We start from the raw sequence: 22,406 nt of genomic DNA on the forward strand, positions 1-22,406 counted from the left end.
TTGGTCGACAAGCGCTCGCCCTTGTCGCCAAAGTACGTGGCACCCAGGAAGTACCACAACCACGGCCGCGCCTCCTTCTCATCGGCCTCGGCCCACCGCCTCCGGACTCGCCAACGGCGCCGGAGCAACACCTGCCACCCTCTCGGTGAAGAGGTCCTTCACGTACGAACTCGCAATCAGGTACGGAGTAACGTCGGAAGGCTCCGGCAAACCAGTACCGATCAAAGCAGTGACCGCAAAAGAGGACACTCTCTCCGGAGTCGCGGTAAACTCAATGGGCAGCTCACCACAGGGAAGGCCGGACACCACGGCAAAGTCCTCTAGAGTCACGTCGACCTCCCCAAACTCCATGTGGAACGACGACGTCGTATCCCAGTACCAGTCCAACATGGCGTGGATCAAACACAGGTTCGACCTAATCGAGGACCCGTGAATGTCCCGCCAAGCGGCCACCAACGGCCCAAAAGCCGACCTCTCTATCAACACCTTCGACCCAGCTCGGAGAACGTCGTAGAGGCCCAAGCAGGTAGAAAAGCCCGAGAAAGTCCTCATGGTGCCGATCTCCTGAAATCAAAAACAAACAAACGTCAGAATGCCTCTTTAGGCTCGACACTTCAAAAATGAATGACAAATTTCAACCGGGGAACGTGACTCACCATGCCCTCGTGAGCACGGTAGGAAAGGTGTCGGTCCAGTCGAAGCAACAACTGGCTGCCGTCAAAACCCTCGGCCCACTCTGGCGCCGCCCGTAAAAGCAACCCCCGCGGGGCTGTAACTCGCCTAGCTCTGAAGGCCGCAACGTCGGCGTCATTCTGGACTGTCTCCGCTCTCCACCTCTTATGGCCGCGAGACTCAACGTGGTGGACAAGGCCCAAGTCAACGACCCTCTTGACGTCCCGCAACGTCCGCCTAGTCCCCCGAGGACGTCGCACCCTCGAAGTAACCCTCCTCCCGGAGGTACCTGCCTCAGCCCCAGTCTGAGCTCTACCAGCACTAACAGCCTCAACAACGGGCTCTGCACGCTCCCGAACGACCCCTGAGGCCCCAACTGTCTGCTCAGGGGGTCTCTCCTCCTCAGTAACGTCCTCCACGACCACGGCAGGCGTGCTAACCGGAGTACTACCCGGGGCCGGCCCGAACAACTCCTCGAAAGTCGCAGCCATAAACCCGGCCTGCTCCGAACACTCTCCTACATCAAAAGAGTCAGCCGAAATTTCGGCATTACGACGGCGTGAAATGGACGAACCCAAAAAAAAAAAACAAAAAAAACACAACCTGCAAACAAAAAAACAAGGGGAAATCCCGCCCCAAACCATTCACAACAAAAATACAAAAACGACTCGCCCCTCTTTTCAAGCAAAAGACGAGTCAAAATCACAAAAACGGCATTTCAAGGCCCACACAAGGTCCGCCAACAACCCAAAATACATTCCCGACACAATGGGGATTTTTCTACGGTTCAGAAAGGCAATTCATACGCTAATTTGAGCCCAAACCGGTCAAAAATCCAAAAACGACCGCGAAGAGGCAAACATGATTTTATTACGCCTCAAGGCGACCTAAAATACCAATAAGGTCCATTTCAAGGCAGACTGACTCAATTCAAGCCCAAACAAGCGCTTATTTTATCAGACGTAAGACCGTCGCAAAAGGCAAAAATTCAATTTTGCCCACAAACATCCAATGAAGGTCCTTAAATGGCAAACACGGGTTTTCCCAACTACAATGCAACCTAGTGGGACCCACTACCCAAGCAAATAAACTTGGCATTGTGAAATGAGACGGTTTCTCACCTCAATCACGTTTTTCGAGCATAGGGAGCGGGAACGGGGACCAAAATGCAAACTAAAAGCACCCCTATACTCCTAAACAGGTTTCTAACCTAATGCAAACATCAATTTCACTCGAAATTAGCCCAAGCAAAAACGCCCAATTTGATTTTTAGGGCAAAATCCGCCCTAATTCAATCTAGCTAACAACCAACAAATTTGAAAGGATTCAAGAGGAAATACTTACCTTGAGATGACATTTGTTGACAATGGCACGGATGAAAGCAAGCTTGAAGGTCCGTCAATGGCAATTTTGGGCGAATTTTCGAGGTTGAAGATGAATGTTCATCCGCAACTCAACCTCGCGTCTTTTTAACAAAAAATAGGGAAGCCGGCTTGCATCGCCAGGTGGCTCGCGCCTAAACCAGGCCCCCCCTTTTCTTTTTCAGCGAAATTTGGGCTTTGGCCCAATTTCCCACAACAGACTTCAAAATTTTCGTTGACAATATTAAATATTGTCATTTCCTCGAAAACAAACAAAAACAAATAGTGGAAATTCAAAACTCGCTATTTTCAAGCAAACGGCAATCAAAACCGCCAATTTCAAAATAATGGCGAAAATTCAAAATCGCTATTTCAGACAACGGCGGCACATAAACCGTCACTTCAACCGAATGGTGAAAACTCCAAATTCACCATTTCTTTCAAAATGTCAACGGCGGCACATAAACCGTCACTTCAATCGATAGTGAAGATTCCAAATTCACTATTTCTTTCAAATGACAACGGCGGCACATAAACCGTCACTTCAATCAATAGTGAAGATTCCAAATTCACTATTTCTTTCAAAATGTCAACGGCGGCACATAAACCGTCACTTCAATCAATAGTGAAGATTCCAAATTCACCATTTCTTTCAAAATGTCAACGGCGGCACATAAACCGTCACTTCAAATGCTATAGCAAAACTCAAATTTGCTGTTAGAACAAACGGCGATCAAAACCGCCACTACAAATTCAAACCGAATGGTGAGAAATTCCGAATTCACTATTCCTTCAAATGCCAGCAGGGGGCTTCCTCGCGGAACCCGCTCATTCCAAAAGCAGTGATAGTGAGAATCCATACTCGCTATTCCCCAGCGACATCACAAGTTCGCTACTTTCAAAACAAGCCCATTCGACGCGGCTGTTCCCATGGTCCATTAACCGACCGTCACATTTGGCTGGCGAGCCTTTGTCCGCAACACATCAAGGATACATCCCGAAGATGCCTCGGGTACATTTCCTTACCTCATCAAGGATACATCCCGAAGATGCCTCGGGTACATTTCCTTACCTCATCAAGGATACATCCCGAAGATGCCTCGGGTACATTTCCTTACCCTTTTAAGGACACATCCCGAAGACGCCTCGGGTACATTTCCTTACCGCGGCTGGCGAGCCTTACAACGCACCGCGGCTGGCGAGCCTTACAACGCACCGCGGCTGGCGAGCCTTACAACGCACCGCGGCTGGCGAGCCTTACAACGCCCCGTGGCTGGCGAACCTTACAACGCACCGCGGCTGGCGAGCCCTCCTCACGTACGCACCACGGCTGGCGAGCATTTATCCGCAACCATGCAAGGACATATCCGAAGATGCCTCAGGTATGACTCCTTCTTATGGCTGGCGAGCCTTTGCACGTAGTCTAACGGACTTTAAACGACCCGCACGGACAGTCGACAGACTCTAAACTGTTCCCGACGACAGGTCCTTGACTCGTGCCCTTGAGTCGCCTTGGCGTCGCCCTTCCCGACGGCAGGTCCTTGGCCCGAATCCTTTCGAGCCGCCTCGACGTCGCTTGGGTCTTCAGGTTGTAATCATCGATTGACCTGGGGACTCTACTTTGACTTTCGCCCTGTCCAAGCCTCAGTCAAAGTGGGGGCTCTGTTGATACCCAGTATCTGCTGAGACTCCAACAAACACCCGATGATTATCGGACTACAACATGTTTTGGGATCGCAGCGTTTGATCGACAGTTCGTGTACAACTTTACGTCGGAAAACTTAAAACGATTTCGAAAACAAAACATTTCAAAACATTTCAAAAATACCTGGAGTGTTTAATGCACAACGACGGGGTCGCGATGACACTAACTAGAGTCAAAACCGACACCGAGCCAAAAACCGACTCGAAAATTCAAAATCCCGACTCCAACAACGAGTCAAACCGAGTCAACCACAAAAACAAAATATCTTCAAGCCTTCTATACTAAGTTTTACCGGATTCATGAATGGTCAAGTACCAAACATGTGACTACAAAACCTAGGATAGAACAAATCATGATTGCGTTTGTTGTGATAGTGACAACACAACTCGAAGTGCCGCGACTTGGCTCGCGCCTCTTTGACCAGCCCAGGTGGCCACGTCGCTCAAAACTCACACAACCACTCATTCTCATATAAATACCCCTCAAATGCCACCCATTTGAGACTTACGCGAGTGTCCGCCCCCTCTTTTCTCCCTTAAAATTCTCGACTCGACTTCTAAAGTCATAATCCGACGCGTGTTTACGACTTACCGATCGTAAACACGAGCCTTACACATTTTTTGGTACCGTCATCGTGCATTAAACTACTTGTCCGACCACTTTGACCACTACACCATCACTAAACTTTTAAAACACTCTTTTACTTACCAAAATGGTTTTAAACCGAGTTTTTTCCGATCAAACAAGTTGTTACACTTACGTCGGTCACTCGCCACAACCAAACATGTAAGTATGAGGGTGTAAAAATCCTCTTTTATTATGTTTTCTTTCGTTTCATGACTTTAACATGCTAAAACATGCATAACATGAATCAAAACATGGAATAAACGAGCCAAAACTGATTTTTGGTCTGAGGTAGAAGCCCCTTAGGTCGCCAACTGGCTCGCGCCTAAATGGGGTGTTCAGACTAGAGATCAACCGTGTTTGTTCTCGTCATTTCCCTTAATCCATTTTCATATTTGTAATCGGTTTTTACCATTTCAAGTATTTTCGAAACCTCTTGTTTCATTTCACATGTTTTAACCATAAAGCATTTTTCACCCTTGGTTCTTCATACCATGACGGTTAAATCCGTGTTTCAGTGATAATATTTGGTTAATGACATTTAAGAGGTATTTTAAAGCCTTTTATTTCATTTCTTTACATTTGCAAAACATGCATATTAGTCACCAACACGAAATCATCCTTGGTTCTATATACCATGCCGGATTTTAACCCGGGTACGATGATGAGTAACGACTAATTACATTCAAAATGGACTTAAAACAATTAGTCCATAATCATTTTCAAAACTATTCATGTCAAGCTTGTCAAAATCGAACCCGACATCGAATATTATCAAACAATGATGATTATTCGAGTCTAGTTCCACAAATCAACAAATGCGGTCTAAACGACCCTTTCAAAATCAAACCGGGTCCAAATACCCATTTTCAACACGTTTTATAACGTTTTCTAAACAGCCAGAACACGGCATACAGCCGTTGGCTAACCCGCGCCTCAAGCAGGCCTTTTCTTTCTCATTTTCAAAACCAGAGGGAGGCCCCTTACACCGCCGGCTGGCTCGCGCCTCTTATAGCCTTCTCTCAGTACAGGGCCTGTTCCTTCCAAAGATTAGTCTAGGACGATCCCGACTCCGGCTAACCCGGATATAGGACGGATCAGATGACTATTCAAACCATATTTGCCAAATGCCTTACTAAGACAAATGGATCATGTTATGCACCGTAAACCTAATACGGTAAATGGATGTTTAATTTCCGTCTTGCATGCAAATCAATCATTAATCCAACTCGACATCTTATACTTGATACTTGGATTAAATCAACCGACTTAGAAAGCTCTCACATGTTAGGTTTAAATTATTGGATGCGCATTCATGCATTTAAACCGTTTTATCAACTTTTGCATTCAACCAACCAAGATCGATCAGTAGAGGCCGCTAAACGCGGGCGGGATTGGGTGTCTGATTAAAGGGCTTCCCAATACGTACCTTCACCTCTTACTCAGAAACTTTGGATAGTGGACGACCTTATCCAGGGCGTACGAGAGTCATTCTAGAGATAGGATGCTAAAGAGGGACGATTTCCTTATCTTTAGTACCTATGTCAAAACGCTGCTTTGTGCTTCGATTTGACCGAGGTATAAAGTGGAATTCGAACGGGTTCCAGGCATCCCACAAATTCTTGGTGGCGACTCCGAACATCTCTAATCGTTTCGAGACCCTTACCGAGACGAAACCGACCGATCTAAAACGATCCGGTCGAAAGCACCTTTACGCCGCCGAGCGTGGCTTTCAAAAAGACCGCTGCCGTTGTCCACAGATCGGCGGGGCATACGCAGGTGGGCCCATGTCCACAGAACTCAATTCAAGCAATATTACCGTAACTTACATGAATAATTTGTCGTACTTAATAGTTCATTATCGACCCACGTTAATGGAAAACTAGCAACTTGAGAGTTCACTGCAAACCTATTACCACACTCGCATATATTCAATTTTCCAATAATCCATCAGAACATCAATAAAATTAATCCAGTCAACAACTTTAAACATCAATATACAAACAAGGAGGAATCCAGATCAAGATAAACACATCCAACATCCTACAATCATGGCTTAAAGGCTAAAATACAATTAAGGGTTAGCCTAGTTACCTCATCAGAATGCTTCCCAAGTCGTCCATAATTATATAGGGGTCCGTATCATCGCGCCGTAGTAAACCCAATTAGAATTAAGGACCAAGTGACAAATATGCATGACAGATACGCCGAGGGAGGCGCAATGATGATGGAGAGATGATGATGAGTGTGTCGGGAGGATTAGAAGAAGCAAAACATGGAGGAGGAAGGAGGAGGAGCACTAAAGAGGGACAGTCGGACTGGACAAGGCGCAAGGCAAGGCAGAGCAATTTAGTGTTTGGTATAGGTTTAGTCTTATCTCCTTTATTTAGATTAATATGGGCTCTTGGGTCTATTAGTCCATAATTTGGATGATCCGATCATAAAACAGGTTAAGCTTTTATCACTTAATAAGAATATCGAGATTGATAAAATTAATTGTTAGGCTAAAAATAGTATGATGGTATACACATGTTTTAACCAGTATAAAAAGTACGTAAATTAAGAAAATGAATAAAATTGAGGTCGAAGGCTAAAGTATAAACTTTAAATCACAATATAACATTATAAATTAATATTTAACTATTTAAAAACATGGGCGTTACACAATCGATCGAGTGGCGATCCCACTCGGTCGAGTGTCACTCACTCGGTCGAGTGTCTCTCACTTGGTCGAGTGTCGGTCCACTCGGTCGAGTGAACCTCACTCGGTCGAGTGCGACACAGTTCTCAGGAATGACCAGGTTTCGTAAAACAGTCATATCTCACTCGTTTCTTGGTCATTTTGGGCATGTAACCTACCGTTGGAATCATAAGAGAACAAGCAATCACCTCCCATTGGAATCACATCAATAGCATGTCTAGATCTCAAGTTATGATAGTTTTAAGGCGATCCTTCTATAGGCGGACATTATAACAACTCCACTAAGTCTAGTAATCGTTATACTCGGTCCACTCGGTCTACTCGATCGAGTGAACGCCTTAGAAACTACGAGGTATTACACATAACCCATAATCTAAAAGAATTCTGGTACTCGTCTCAATCCCATTGCGACAACATGACCATCATGCTTGGCCTTCGATAAAGGCTTGGTTAAAGGATCAACAATATTCTCGTCTGTTCAAACCTTACAAATGTCTATTTCCTTTCTATCCACGTAATCTCTTGTTACATGATATTTCTTTTGTACGTGTCTAGATTTATTACTAGACTTGGGCTATTTAGCTTGAAAAATAGCCCCACTGTTATCATAATATATAATGATAGGGTCATCGGTGGTAGGGACTACTCCTAGTCCTTTTATGAATTGTCGAATCTAAACAGCTTTCTTTGCAGCTTCTGACACTACAAGGTACTCTGCATCTGTCGTAGAATCTGCAGTGACAATTTTCTTGAAGCTCTTCTAAAAAATAACTCCTCCGTTCAACATAATGACATAGCCGGATTGGGATTACAAATCATCCCAATCGGTTTGGAAAGTGGCGTCCGTGTAACCCGTTACAAGCAATTCAGTTTCACCTCCAAACATTAAGAATGAATCCTTAGTCCTTCACAAGTACTTAAGGATGTTCTTTATGGCTATCTAGTGACTCTCATCTGGGGTGGTTTGGTAACGACTCAACATACTCAAACCATATGCGACGTCGGGACGAGTGCACATCATATCATACATGATTGATCCAACAGCGGAAGCATAAGGGATTAATTTCACGAGTTCAATCTCCTCAGGATTTGTGGACACTGTGACTTACTCAAAGTAATTCCAGAACCCTTAGGAAGAAAGCCTTTCTTAGAGTCTTTCATATTGAACCGATCAAGAATCTTATCAATATAAACTTCTTGACTTAATGCCAGTATGCTCTTAGATCTATCCCTATAGATCCAAATACCCAAGATGTGTTATGTCTCTCCCAAGTCCTTTATCTGCAAATAATTCCCTAGCCACTCCTTAATGGAAGTGAGCATCATTATATCATTCCCGATGAGCAATATGTCATCCACATATAAAACTAGGAAAGCAACTTTACTCCCACTAAACATTATGTACAAACAAGGTTCCTCAACACTTCGTGTAAAACCGTATTGTTTAATGACATGATCAAAGTGATGGTTCCAACTCCTAGATGTTTGCTTAAGACCATAGATGGATCTCTTAAGCTTACACACCTTCTTAGAGTTAGATGTATTCTTAAAACGTTCAGGTTGTGTCATGTACACTCCCTCTTCTAGAATCTCATTTAAGAAGGCGGTTTTGACATCCACTTGCCAAATCTCATAATTATGAAATGCGACAACCGCTAAGATAATCCTAATGAACCGAAGCATAGCAATTGGGGAGAAGGTTTTGTCATAGTAAAGACCATTAACTTGAGTGAAACCCTTTGCCACCAATCTAGTTTTGTATACATCTATATGTTTATCCATGCCGAGATTGATCTTAAAGAACCATTTACACTGAAGGGGTCGCACTTCCTCAGGTAAATCCACCAAGTCCCATACTTGGTTCTCGTACATGGAATCTATTTCGGATCGCATGACCTCAAGCCAATGCACGAAGTCGGGACTAGAAATGGCCGAGTTGTAAGTATTGCCGTAGTGGGTTCGTCACTTTCTAAAAGTAATAAATCACTGTTTTCCTCTATATTACCGAGGTAACGGTAAGGTTGGTCACTAATTCTACCTGACTTTCTAGGAACAATCACCGTTTCATAAAAGGAGGGAATGTTTTCCTTCACTTCATTCTCAGTTTGTGACTCTTGAACTTCATCAAGTTCAAATTTTCTCCCACTATGTCTTTTAGAAATAAATTCTTTTTCTAAGAAGACAGCATCAGGAGCCACAAACACTTTGTTCTCGTGACTATTGTAGAAGTAATAACCACGTGTTTCTTTCGGATATCCTACAAAAAGACATTTGTCGGATCTGGGTGCAAGTTTGTCGTCAGACGTGTTCTGAACATACGCCTCGCAAACCCACATTCTTATAAACGACAAATAAGGGACCTTCTCTGTCCATATCTCATATAGAGTCTTATTGGCTGCTTTAGTCGGACTTCGATTTAGTGAGAATATTGCATACAAAATGATGAAACACCAAAATGAATCAGGAAGCTATGCTAGACTCATCATAGACCGAACCATATCTAATAAAGTCTTGTTTCTCCTTTCGGCCACGCCATTTAATTGTGGTGTGCTAGGAGGAGTCCATTGTGATACAATACCACAATCTTTCAGGTGTGAATCAAATTCTTTGTTTATGTATTCAACACCACGATCGGATCGTAGGGCTTTAATCATCTTATCTAATTGGTTCTCTACTTCATGTTGAAACTCGTTAAACTTATCAAAGGCTTCACTTTTGTACTTCATTAAGTAGACATACCCATATCTACTTAAATCAACAGTAAAAGTGAAGAAGTAGTGATTACCTCCTCTAGCGGTGATGGTTAATAGACCGCACACATCGGTATGTATGAGGACTAAAACCTCACTAGCTCGTGTTCCTTTTCCCATAAAAGGAGCACGAGTCATATTGCCTAAAATACAAGGCTCGCATACACCATAAAATTCATAATTAAATGGTTTGAGAACTTTAGATGAAACAAATCTCTTTATGCGTCTTTCGTTTATATGACCTAAATGACAATGCCAGAGGTAGGATAGATTAGGTTCACCTGTTTTGAGTTTCTTGTTCTCTACATGATAAACTTCATTAACATTATTAAGAACATAAATACCTCCAATAGAAATGGCTTTACCATAAACTAAAGTACAACAATTGTTCTTGATCATAAAAGAAAAATCTTACGCGTCTAACACGGAGAAGGAGTAATATTCTTAGTTAAAGTTGGTATAAATTAACAATTAATTAAAACAACTCTAAACCACTAGCTAAGGTGAGTATGTATGTCCCCACGCAAATGGCCGCACTCAAGCTCCATTCCCTATGTGTAGGTCCACATCACCTTTGGCTAGTGCTCGCACGTCCTTTAGCCCATGCAAATGATTACAAAGGTGAGATCCACATCCGGTATCTAATACCCAAGTAGAAGTGCAAGCATAATTAATGTTTATCATATAAAGAGTAGAGGAGATTACACCTTTTGGCGTCACACGCCCGACCTTTATGTCCTCCAAGTACTTGGGACAACTTCGCCTCCAATGGGCCTTGCCATTACAATAATAGCATTCAGCATCGAGATGTTTGCCAACCTTTGACTTGGTCTTGCTATCTTAATAGCTTTTCCCTTTCCTTTGTTTTGATTTTTGAATTGGGTCTTTCCCTTCTCCTTTCCCTTCCGAACCCCAAAGTATAAGTTCTTCAATCGCATTGAAAGATAGTCCTTTTTCTCACTCCCACTTGCCTCCATGTCCCTCTTTGCTTGGGCAAGGAGAGCATGAAGCTCATGGAAACTCTTGTCCATGTTGTTCATGTTATAGTTCACCCTAAAATGGGCAAATGTGTTGGTAAGTGAGTGGAGAATGCGGCCCATCACAAGCTTCTTTGGAATACTACACCTTAGATGCTCTAGAGTGTCAACATGCTCAACCATTTTGAGCAGACGTGGACCAACATTTTGGCCCTTTTCAAGCTTTGCTTTGAAGAAACGCACCACAGCCTCATATTGGCGGATTTGCGATGTTTGAGAAAATATCGTTGTTACCCTCGTGAATATCTCGTATTCATTGAGAAAGATACAACGACACTTGAGATAAGAAGCCATGGACCATATCAAGAAATTCTTGACATAGTTTGAGACCTTCATATGGTCATCATAGGCGATCCGTGCCGCCGTAGTAACCCTTGAGCCGGGCTCGGAGGGTCGGGCTTCAACCAAGTAGCGGAGCACGTTTTCGGATACTGCGGCGCTTTTAATGGTTGACTACCATTCGACGAAATTACTTCCGTCGACTTTCAAAATACACTTGTCCATTACGGACCTTAGCCTTGAGACTTTTCCAAGTTGAGTTGTGGAAGATGGTGTTGTCATTGCAAATTAAAAACTACAACAAAATAAGGAAATATAAACATTCATTATTTTAATAATTTACTTGTAAAACGATTTTATCAAGTTTTAACATTTATATAACGATCCCTCACAAAATTATATAAATGACTCCGAGATCCATTTTTAGACAAAAATGGTCATCACATTTCATCTTTATGTAAATAGGGTAAGTTAACTTTTGACTAATTCTATCCTTAGAACTTTCGGTTGATGGATTTCCACTAAATCCATCTCCTAGTCCCGGGACAATGCTTATCCCGTTGAGTCCAACCCAATTTTGGCATGTGATATGATCACCCTACTTACCCGAGGTAAAAAGGGTCCACGAGCGTGGTTGCCCTAATGAACACGGGATTCATAGGTGTTACTAATTGGTAAGGCTTATCTCAATTAATTAAGGGATATTCTACGGTGTACCCCTGAGTTTTTCGGTTTTCTATGTTGTACCCCTCCTTTTTTTATATTCTACATTGTACCCCTAAATTCCTTACCTATTTCTCCATCATGATCTCGTTTAACTCTGAATTAACTTTATCACTATCAAACAACCGTACTTTGACCTTTATTTTGACGTATTAATGTTGTATAACCATTCTACATGAGAAACATCACAAATTATCTTTAATAAGCACAAACTACTATTAAAACATTTGTTATGATACATGACATGATAATGGAGAATTGATGAACTTTTAGTTAGATTCGTATACTATTTGGTGGGATAATGAGTAATTCGGCGAACTAAGAAGTAAATACGTAAGTTATCGAGTAATTGGAATGGTAAATAAACGATTTAATAGGTCAATTAAGAAATTAAGTTAGCAAAGACAATAAATAAGATCATGGTATAGACTAATGTATAGAGTTCGGGGGGTACACCATAGAATTTCAAAAATGTAGGGGTACAACATAGAATACCGAAAAACTCGAGGGTACACCGTAGAATATCCCATTAATTAAATATGTGAGAGATCTTGTCAATTTAGTTATTAATTCTCCTATAAGTGAACTAAGTCGGTGAATTGTCAATAACTATTAATTGACAATCGCAAAATTAAATAAATGCATGTGCGGCGATTTAGGCATGATGGGAAAGCAAAATATAAACATGCAAAAATATTAAATCCTAGTATGGCCACCTAGCTAATCAAATTAACTAGATTATTACAAATTCGTAAACCACCTCCTTGGCCTCTTTCCTCTCCATTAGAACACCTTCCAAAAATAGCACCGTGTTGTGGGATTTGGAACTCCTTCAAAAAATGGCATCGTCTCGAGAAAACGCTGATCTTCATTACAAGTAGTAATAAAAATAGATACAAATGAATACATATCAATACATATTATAGATTTGATGTAATAAAAATAAACTATTGATAATTATAAACCGACGGCACGAGATGACAATTAAATTACAAACGAACCGTTATTCCCTTTCATTACATGTAATAACGATTATAAATAAACTAGGCCATACTAGGTACAAATTGCATAAAAAATTAAATAAATGACATTCATTAATTCAAAAATAAAAATAAAAATAAAATGCTGTAAATTTCATGCCAAAATCGCCGTTAAGCACAATCATAAGTATCTAGCTCGGCTTTGTGGAATTTATCTATTTTTAACCATTAAAAATCAATAATCAACACTTAAACCATATTTAAGCTCAAAATAATTGTCAAAACTGTTTTAGAACTCAAAATTTAGTCCCCACTAATTTGTTGATAATTAATTACTTTGAATTGATATTATATGCTAGTTATATCAGTTTTATCATAGCTTTTATGAAATAATTCAAAAATAATTATAACCATTGCAAAAATTTGAAATAAAATACTTGTATATTATGAAAATTTTATAGGAACCCAAAAATGGCAAAAACAATTGCTCTAAATATTGGAATAAATTTTGAGAACAAAAACATCGACATTTATGGGTTTATATCACATAAAAACCAATAAACATAAAAGAAAGGGGTGAAATTAATTTCTATATTTCACTTTTAACTTTTAAAATACATTTTTGAATATACAAAAATTTCTCATACCCAGAAAATTTCGTTCCATGTTTTTTTTAACATCTTAATCCCTTTTTATCGATTTTTAACCATTAAAAATCAATAAACATGAAAATCTCAATAACAAATTTCAAAATTTTACATACACTATTTAAAACATGCATGCGAGACAATATAAAATTTTCATGGCTAGAATCAATATGCAACTATATTTAGTTAACTCTTAACCAAAATATGGCATTATTGACTCGGTTTTATATAAAAATGATAATAAGTAGCAAATAACTCCATAAATCATCAAATTTGACCGCAAACATTTTGAGTTCAGTAGGTATGCATGCCAAAAATATTTCATGCAAAAACAACTTTTAAAACCCATTTTCGAATTTTCCAAATTATCTCATAACTCGATAAAAAAAACCTAAAATGAACATGCAAAATACAAGTCTAGGCTCTGATACCACATGATAGTCCATAGACCCTAATTAGACTCCTCTAATTAGATTACCAAATTATATTGATTTAGTGATTTAGAGATCTATATAGCATGCATACAAATATAAAGTCATAATAAGAGAAGAATAGAAATTTGCTCACATTGCTTATGGAAATAAGTACAACAACTTATTGTCTTATTGGAATTTTTACAAAATTTGGCAAGATCCTCCAAGTACCCAACCTCCAAAGTAGAAGGTCTCCTTCCTTGTTGCACCCAAGAACTTGCCTCCAATAAAAATATATATATATATATATATATATATATATATATATATATATATATATATATATATATATATATATATATATATATAGAGGCGGGATCTCGTGAGTTTGGTTCACGGTGAGTTGTGAGTTTGTGTACTCACAAATCTCAGCCATTAGATTAAAAGAAATAGATGGCTGAGATTAAAGCTAATAAAAAAAAAAAAAGCAATCAACGACACCACCGACACTGAACATCAATCAATTAAAACCAAAAAATCACTACATTGAAACCAAAAATTAACTATAAATCCTCCCCCTAAACTAAAAAAAAACCCCAAAATCACTACGATTAAAACCTAAAAATTTCCGTAAAAGAGCTACCATAACATCGATTTTGTCTCAATTTCAATATTTTCGTGCTTGATTTTGGTGTCGTACCATGGTTATCATCTCAATTTCACCAATTTCGGTGGTGAACTCCTGCTGTTGGCGGCTTTAATGGTGGTTTTGTGACTGGTTTTTCCAGGTTATAGGTTATAGGTGCGAACTCAAGGAGGAGGCAGAGGAGTCGGGTCTGATTGCTGCATACGATGGTGCAAGACAGCTGGCCAGGGCGGTTCTTGGTCGAAATATGGATGACGAGGTTGAGGTTGAGGGGATTGAATTTCATACGCAGTGTTGTTTTGATCTTTAGATCTGCAAGGCATTGAAAAAATAAATTTGATCTAATGAACTGTGTTTGGTCCGGGTCATTGTAGTTTTTGTCCTCAAACCATTTTGCGTAGTTGTTCTGGTTTGTTCTTCATATGTTGTTGATTAAGGTGAAGATTGATGAATTTAGGGAAATTGATTAGGGAATTCCATGATTTTAATCAAATTTCTGGTCCGTCACTTGGTGCAGTGTTTATGGAAGACAGAGGAAGTTAGACGAAGTGGTTAAGATTTTTGATATGGTGCAGAACTTGGGTGTTCCTATGGACGAGAAAGCATATACTAAATGATCTGATTAGCACGGAATTCTTTATGGCGTTGAATTAACAGGCTAGTTTTCCGACAGTGTGAAGCTTGTTATGCTGTTATAATGTTTGTTCGATTCCCTCTCGCAAATGCGAATCATACATATATCTCAACTCCCTTTCTTTTGGTATACCAGAACATGTTGCAACTCAAATTAAATCTGGGGATGGCATCAAAACTATGATAAAATATCTTGAACACCCCGAAACTCAACATAGAATCTTCACTTTCAAGCTTATGAGGATAATATCTGAAAGATCCGGTGAAGATCTTTTAGTTGAACTCAGGAGTTTGAACAAATTGGCGCTTTTAAGAAACAAACTACAAGACAACCAGTCGACAAACAGTGAGCGATCCGAAGCCTCCTGCGTGCTTTCTAGCCTACCCCTATCATCAGAAGAAGTGAAGACAGTTCTAGGGGTGGCTTTTCTCAAATGGACGATAACGACTCTGAAAGAACAGCCGCGGGTCCCAAACAGAAGAGTATCAAGATCATTGGCAAACATGTCGGAAGGGCTTCTTGGCCTTTTACTTCACTTGGCACAGAGCACAGACCCACAAATACTCGGTTGGGTCAGAGAGCACAGTTTGGTTATTTCGGATATATCCAAAATACAGTTGTTTGCTATGTAGATAAACCTGGTGTGATTTCAAATTAGTTCATTAAGTTATCTCGGAACACAGGAAATTTGCGTGTCTGATATTTTTGGGTCAGCTCAATATTGGATCCAGTAAAGAGACCATATACGGATCAGACTGGTTGACTCACGATCGTGGTCATTTTCGAGTTATTCTGTAAATCTCTAGTGGCATTCAGATTCATGACTTGTGCCGCTGAATTTGCAGATAAGCTACAGTGTTATGATGAATGCATGTCACACCTGACTGGACTTCTCGAGGCGGAGGAATTATTGAAGGAGATGCGTAGAGATGGTTATGCCTAGATATTATCACCTAGATTTCGTAAAAAAAATCAAAGTCCGTAAAAAAAACGAAAAAAAATCAGAATAATAGTAGAATAACAGCACAATAACATCAAAATATTAGTAGAATAACAGCACAATAACATCACAATAATGATGAGAATAACAAAGACAATAACACGTGGTAAAAAAAAAGGAAAAAAATCAAAGTCGTAAAAAAAATCAAAGTGGCACCGGAATAACATCACAATAACACCGAATAACAAAGACAATAACATGCGGTAAAAAAGAGAAAAAAATCAAAGTAGTAAAAAAAATCAAAGTAGTAAAAAATCAAAGTGACACTGGAATAACATCACAATAACAAAGACATTAACATGCGGTAAAAAAAGAGTAAAAAATCAAAGTTACACCGAATAACATCACAATAAACAGAATAACGGTAGAATAAAGACAATAACACGAGGTAAAAAAAAAAAAAAAAAAAAATCAAAGTCGTAAAAAAATTCACAAGAAGAAGAGAATAACATCACAATAAAAATGGAATAACAATAACAAAGACAATAACATATGGTAAAAAAAGAGAAAAAAATCAAAATCGTAAAAAAATCAAAGTAAATGAGAATAACATCACAATAACAATTTGGAATAACAATAACAAAAAGACAATAACATGTGGTAAAAAAAGAGAGAAAAAATCAAAAAAAAAAAAAATCCAGGTAAAAAAAAAAAGCACAATAATAGCATAATAACACGAGGTAAAAAAATAAGAGTAAAAAAATTTCAAGTAAAAAAAAAATCCGGTACAAAAAGAAAAAGAAAAAAGGTAACATAATGAGTAAATTAAAGAAAAACATAAGAGAAAACAAAAATCAAAGTGGTAAAAAAAGCATAATAACACGAGGTAAAAAAAGAGAAAAAAATTAAATTAAAAAAAAAAAAAAAAAGTAACATTAGAAAAAGAGAAAATAAGTAAATGACAATGGTTTTATATGACATGTAAGATTTGATCTTGGCCACTCATCTCTAATATAATCTAGTGGCTGAGATTCCCTCAACTCACAACTCACCATAAGAACCAAAATCACCAAATCCAATCTCTCTCTCTCTCTCTCTCTCTCTCTTTCTCTCTCTCTCTCTATATATATATATATATATATATATATATATATATATATGTATATATATATATATATGTATATATATATATATGTATATATATATATATATATATATATATATATATATATATATATATATATATATATATATATATATATATATATATATATATGTATATATATATATATATATATATATATATATATATATATATATATAAATGGGATCAAGAGAGTCCACCTCCTTACATGAGTCCATAAGTCCTAATTTTAGCCCTTAGATTATAACAAAATGAAGGGCTAAGATTAAATCTAAAAATAAAAAGGCTATATAAAACACAACAAAACCTAATTTCTTTTCATTTCACAGCCTCCCACTTCTCTCTCTTCCTCCCTTTTTCTCTCTCCGTCTCTCTCATCCCTCACTCCCAAACCAACCCTAATCATCCTACCACCACCATAAAACCTTCGTCCTCCGCCAACAACCTGCAGACACCGCCTTTCGTCCGTCCTTCATCGTCGTGGTCGTCCCTCTTCCCCTCCTCAACCGCCGCCACCAGACGCCGCTTCTCCCCTTTTTTTTTTAAGATCTGAAAACGTGTGTTGGTGGTGGCTGGAAATGCGGTGGGTAATGGTGTGGTGGTAGTTCTGCCGCCTTTTCCCTCCTTTATCTTTTTTTTTTTTCAGATGTAGGGGGTGGTGTTGGTGGTGCGCGGTGGCGGTTTACCAATGGTGGTGGTTACGGTGGTTATGGTTACGGTGGTTATGGTTACGGTGGTTATGGCGAAACATAATTAATTTAAATTACGTAATCTCTCGACCATTAAAGTTTCACTCTCGACCATTAAAGTTTCACTCGTATACCGTTGAAGTTTCACTCGTATGGTTGTTGCAGAGGGGTCATTTTGGTGATAATGACGTGGTGATATGGATTACAGTTTCAAAGATATGGACTAAAGTTTCACTAATATTGACTAAAGTTTCACTTGACCTGTACTAAAATTTATTTCACTGATATGGACTAAAGTTTTATTTCACTGATATTGACTAAAGTTTCATATGGATGGACTAAAGTTTCACATGACATGGACTAAAATTACATTCAAATTAGTATAAATTTACAAATTTATAATCCTAAAAAAAAAAAGTTTCAAAAATTATGATTAAAGTTACAATTGTAAAACATTAAAGTTACATTTCATAAAATTACAATATTGACGTAAAATGTATAAATCAGCAAAATTAATTAAATTCAAATTTTTGTATCAAAAATTGTCTAAAAAAATTAAAGTTTCAATTTTTAGCATTAAAGTTTCAATCCTAAAACATTAAAGTTATATTCATAAATCAGTTAAATTAAATAAATTCAAATTTTTATATTAAAAAATGTCTAAAAAAAAATAAAGTTTCAATTTTTAGCATTAAAGTTTCACTCGTAAAACATTAAAGTTACATTTATAAATCAGTAAAATTAAATAAATTCAAATTTTTATATTAGAAATTGTCTAAAAAAAATAAAGTTTCAAATTTTAGCATTAAAGTTTCACTCGTAAAACACTAAAGTTACACTTAAAAATCAATTTTATATATTTAAAATAAAATTTTATAACATAAATTTAAATTTTGATTTATAAAATAACCTTAAATATTAAAGTTATAATTGTAAAGAATTAAAGTTATACTTATAAATTAAAGTTTCATTTATAAAACATTAAAGTTTTATCTTAAAGTTTTAAAATCTCAACCATCAATCTTAGAAGATCAATGGCTAGGATTAGGACTTAGTGGAGTCACCATTTTAGGTGGACTCATTTGAACTCCTCTATATATATATATATATATATATATATATATATATATATATATATATATATATATATATATATATATATATATATATATAGAGAGAGAGAGAGAGAGAGAGAGAGAGAGAGTCGGAATCCGGTGAGAACTCCTAAATATTTGAGGATTGAGTAACGAATAAAATATCACACCATATACAAAACAATATCGCGAGGAAAATTGACAAACAAAACCACCTAAACTCCCAAAATCAGACAATCGTTTCTCTCTCTAAAAAATCCAAAATCAATCTAAAACATTTCAAACAAAAATATATCACAATCCTCTCAAAAATCTCACTGAAAATTTGCGAAAACCTAAAAATTCAAACACGATTTCAACTGTATTTCAACATCCTAAATTTATTCATTCATTAGATTGAATACTCTCACTAAAAATCGCGCAAAAATCGTTGAGGTACATTTGTTTCTCGTTTTCTTTTATTTTTGCGATTTTATTTCAAATTATGTAGTGTTAAATTGATTTTACATGTTAATTTTGTTCGAAATTAGTGTATGTGTGTTGAATTACATGAATTTAATAGGATTAAATCAAAAAAATTGAACTAATCGTCAAGTTATTTAGTGTACTTTCATGTTCTTGCTGTAAATTTCTAAATATTTTACTTATAAATGATTTTAAACGTTTTCCGTTCATAATATCGACACACTGAATCAATTACTATCATCAATTGAGGTTGTAGTTGTTTATAAGATGTCTTTTTTTGTTTTAATCGCCAAAATTAGGGTTTAATATTGATCGATTGTGAAAATTAGGGTTCAACATTGTTTAATTGTGAAAAGTAGGGTTTCATATTGTTTTAATCGCGAAAATTAGGGTTTAACATTGTTTAATTGTGCAAAATTACAGTTTCATATGAAAGAATTGAAGTAATCGTTTGTGTTCAGTAAAATGAGAAATGTCGAATTACATGTTGGCTATGATAACGGAAAACGTGTGATACTGTTGTTTGTATGATGTGATACTGAATGTGAAGATTAGTGGTACTCTATTTTCATACATTTTGGCAGGTTGACTACATAATTTAGTTATAAAATGTCATCAAGGCACTAAAACGCTATAGTATGATGTTTTCGCAGTAAAATGTCACTGATTTGCAGTAAAATAATGTAAAATGTAACTGTAAATGCTGTAATATGGTGTGTTTTTTATATTTGTTGTCTTTTCTTTTGTCTGAAAGATGATACTAAGATGATGTTTTGTACTTTGTTTTCCTTTTTTGCAGATTTCTTCGCTTTTAATTTGGAGGTTACTTAAGAGTATGTCTGCATGCTGGCGGAGTCTATAGTGTATGATAAACTAAACAAATCATGTTTTTTTATTCGTTTCTCTTATAAAGACAAAATCTTTATTCTTAGATATCGTTCCAAGCAGTTGTAAATTTGTATTTTTTTTTCCATTTTTGAGTTGGAATGTAAAATAATGGTAACAAAATTATAGTTGTATCAGGATTTGCCTCTTTTTTTATGTTATTAAATAGAAAATATATGGTTTCTAAAGTATTTCATTTTTTTGGTAAACAATATCACACGTTTTTTTTTTTGGTAAAAGGTAAGTATATTGATATCAAAAAATAATTACATCATGAATGTTCTTATAATATGAGGCGTTCCAATGTACAATTTAAAAGCAAAGAGCAAAGAAAACCTAGGTACTAATCTTCTTGAGCCAATCAACATCTCGAGTAGTGACTACACTAGTATTCCTTGCCCAAAATCTGGCAGTAACTTCCTTAATAACATGATAAACAACCCACTTAGGCCGGCTGACAAAATGATCCACACGTTCTTTGTTCCTTGCTCTCCAAATAGCGTAAATAAGACCCACATGACAAGCCCTAATAATCCTTCTTTGTAGCCGACTCCATCTCCCCCCACGAGCATTCCAGTTAGAGAGATCAAAAACTGGGAACTGCACTCCAAGCTGGTGCTGTAGCAGATCAACACAGCGTATACTGAAAGGACACTGATAGAGCAGATGATTATGATTCTCATCAGCTCCATCACAAAGGTAACAAATAGAATCATGGCCAAAACCCATACGAAGCATACGATCTTTGGTAAGAAGTCTCTGGAGTTGGACTGCCCAAAAGATGAAGGACCATTTAGGGACATTAAGGGAGCTCCAACAAACATGGTGCCAAGGAACCTGAGGATTCACAGGACACTGCCATTGGTAGCCATCAGCAACAGTGTATGCTTTGTCTGATGCTAACCAAGAGTCATTTGTATAGGCTTGCTTGAAAGTGGACATAGTGTGTGCAATCTTCTTCCAGGCCCAGCTGCAATCATTTGGAGGATTGGAGTTGGACCAGTGAATACCCTTCATATAAATATGATTGATCCATCGAACCCATAAGTGATCTTTTTTGTTAGCAAGCTACCAAATATACTTACCCAATAAAGCTTTGTTCCAAAGTTTAGAGGCTCTAATGCCCAGTCCCCCCTCAGCTTTAGGACTGCAACATTTATCCCAGTGAACATTAGGAGATCTTAGGTAAGAATCTTTTCCACACCAAAGGAAATTCCTACATGTATTATCTATTTTCTTCATAATACCATTGGGGATAAGGAAAATGCTAGCCCAGTAAGAATGAAGACTAGTGAGCACAGAGTTGATAAGAGCAAGCCTACCAGAATAAGATAGCTGCCTGGCACCCCAAGCTCTGATTCTCATAGTAATCCTATCCATCAGCTGCATACAATCATTTTTGGACATCTTTTTTGATGAAATAGGAACTCCTAAGTATCCGAAAGGCAAAGTTCCTTTCCTAAAACCAGATACCTGCATAATCTCAGCCATCACATCCCCTGAGACTCCATTAAAGTAAATATCTGATTTATCTCTATTAAGGCAAAGACCACTAGCATCAGAGAAAGTAGAGAAGGCTCTTAGCATTCACATAATTGAGGCAGTATTCCCCTTGGAGAAGAGCAACAAGTCATCAGCAAAAAGGAGATGGTTCAGTTTCATGGGGCCACAAAGAGGATGAAACCTAAAATCATCTTGACCACCCACCACATTCAGTATTCTTGATAGATATTCGATACATAAAGTGAAAAGAAGAGGGGACAGAGGGTCTCCTTGTCTGAGTCCTCTTTTACCATGAAAAACCCAAAGGAATTACCATTTAAAGCCAAATAATAAGTAGTGGAAGTAACACACACCATAATTTTATCAATGAACACCTTAGGGAATTGCAGGGCAGTTAACATGTGATGCAAAAAATTCCATTCAATAGTGTCATATGCTTTTCTGAGGTCAATTTTGATCAAACACCTGGGAGAGGCAGATTTTCTATTATAAAGCCTAATCTGATCTTGACAAA

The 22,406-nt window shown here is 37.8% G+C and overlaps 1 long non-coding RNA gene across 1 annotated transcript in view; it reads right to left on the reverse strand.

Moving 5' to 3' along the window:
- LOC141653494 (uncharacterized) overlaps positions 1-6,753 on the reverse strand; it is a 39,676-nt gene extending 32,923 nt beyond the window's left edge. The window contains exon 1 of the long non-coding RNA XR_012547425.1: positions 6,457-6,753. This is a non-coding gene — a long non-coding RNA (uncharacterized LOC141653494). The remainder of the gene's footprint in view (positions 1-6,456) is intronic.
- Between the last annotated feature and the right edge of the window lie 15,653 nt (positions 6,754-22,406).

Source organism: Silene latifolia, chromosome 4, assembly GCF_048544455.1.
Source record: "Silene latifolia isolate original U9 population chromosome 4, ASM4854445v1, whole genome shotgun sequence".
Lineage (NCBI taxonomy): Eukaryota > Viridiplantae > Streptophyta > Magnoliopsida > Caryophyllales > Caryophyllaceae > Silene > Silene latifolia.